Source organism: Aplysia californica, unplaced genomic scaffold (genome assembly GCF_000002075.1).
Source record: "Aplysia californica isolate F4 #8 unplaced genomic scaffold, AplCal3.0 scaffold00698, whole genome shotgun sequence".
Classification (NCBI taxonomy): Eukaryota; Metazoa; Mollusca; class Gastropoda; order Aplysiida; family Aplysiidae; genus Aplysia; species Aplysia californica.
In genome coordinates, this window is record NW_004797968.1 from 175,635 (window position 1) to 177,674 (window position 2,040).

Genomic DNA, 2,040 nt, shown 5'->3' on the forward strand with positions numbered 1-2,040 from the left:
AGAGAGAGAGAGAGAGAGAGAGAGAGAGAGAGAGAGAGAGAGAGAGAGAGATTTGCTCGTAACAATAACAAGCGTGTCGTCATTTATGTTCCAACATTTCAAAACACCAACAACAGTGCATTTGTTGCCCATATCTGTGTCGACATAATAGGGGTAAAAACAATACAGAAGATTATTATCATTTTGAGTCACTAGGAGTGCTTTACTAAAATTAATTAAAATTGATGCCACTTGTTCACTTCTACGACAGGGAACGATGCGAAGAAAAAAAGAAATTGGTCCATTTTACTTTAGACCATATTTTTTTTAAGGTATTTATGTATCTGAATCGAAGTAAATAGTTCTAGAAAACGAGAAATGAAGATAATGTCAGTTACCAACTCTTCTGCCATATATTTAGAAATAATCAATTGGGTGTGCAGAATAGAACGCTGTACTTGATACAGCAGTGCCTGTTGTCATTCTCGAATTTTCATCGTAGATTCTATATCTTTGACTCTTATGTCTAAACATTGTAATATTGATGAATTGTTGCTATTCTTCTTTTCAAATTATGATAGAAAACATTTAACGCGTCTACCAATTCCATCTATCTAGAACGGTCTCTCCAACAACAATTACTTGATACAAAGTCGGAGGACAAATTTAAGATTCATTAAAAATATACGTTATGAAATGCCATCGCGAAAGCTAGTCCTTCTTATTCATAGTAGGCTACATGTACTCTTATGTTCATAAAGTGATGGCTGTATCGGCATTGATTATGCCGTGGTAATGAATGTCTGTTTAAGTGTTAACGTTGTTCTTAAGAGCATAATACGCACGTTCATTGATTTCTATGTTTTGTGCTGAGAAGAAGGTATCGTATTGTAAACTGCCTAAAGCTATAATGTACGGGGTGGGAGCTATAGGAAGTGTCTGCATGGTTGTTATTAAATATGAAAAGAATGGACATAACAATAATAACGCTTACACTTTAAGTTTAAGAAACAGAAACTTCTTTTCTGAATGAACTATTTACAAATTACTGGATGACTGCAGAGTTGTAGAAACATACCTCATTTATAAATATACAATTCCACACAATTCACAGACTGCTGAAACATTACTGTTAAATTCAATCTTCATGTTGGTTGCCAATTCAGGTAATTCCCGGAGTTTCCGGGCGACAATTTCTGGAGGTTTATTTATAATTTTCTAGCTCTTTCTAAGAAATTGCCTCTCGTTGTCAGATTTTTGCATGTGAAATCTAACAATGTTCTTTAAGCTTGTCTTGTCAATTCGAAGTTTTCAAGGAAAGCTGAATTCTATTTCAGCAGGTGATTGGAAAGTGCCACTTGTAGGTCGTACTGCTTTTTTTTCCACTGCTGCTTCTTTAAAAATACTGTCTTTCTAGTTTTCCACAGCACGAAATGGCCGTTATGTGTCAATGTGCTTTTGTTTAATCAAACAAACAAAATACATCTCTCCTTTTCAAGACTGTCAACATACAACACAAATCACTTTATTTTGATTCGCATGCAAGGAATACGAATGAAGGACATGTCCTAAACGGACCAGAAAAGCCAGGGTGACTTGTGTTTCTTTATTATTTTTTTCACGGCCAGTTCTGCTCGAATAGGGTCTAATTTAGACAGGAACAAAATAAATCAAAGAATCAGAAGTAACCAACGTTCCAGAGAAACAACCATTAGCTCTTTGAACTTGGCTCCCAAACAAACATAGAATTTGATGGGTGCTTATGTCTAAGATCTTTTTTTTTTTTTTTTAAATAAGAGTTCTGCGGCACATGCAACACAATAAGGTCATTGTTGCCGAAGATTAGAGGTGTTACAAAAGAGTAACAAACACAAAGCAAAAGAGGGGAGATAAGGACGACAGATGTTTGATAAGAAAGAAGAAGCAATTAAACCACACCAGAGCGCCCACCAACCACCAACTAAGATCTTTGAGTGTTTTAAATAGAGGAGAAAGAAACTGATAAAAACATTCAAACCTTTGTTGGTCTAGCTATGCAATGTCCCTTCTTTTCAACCCCCC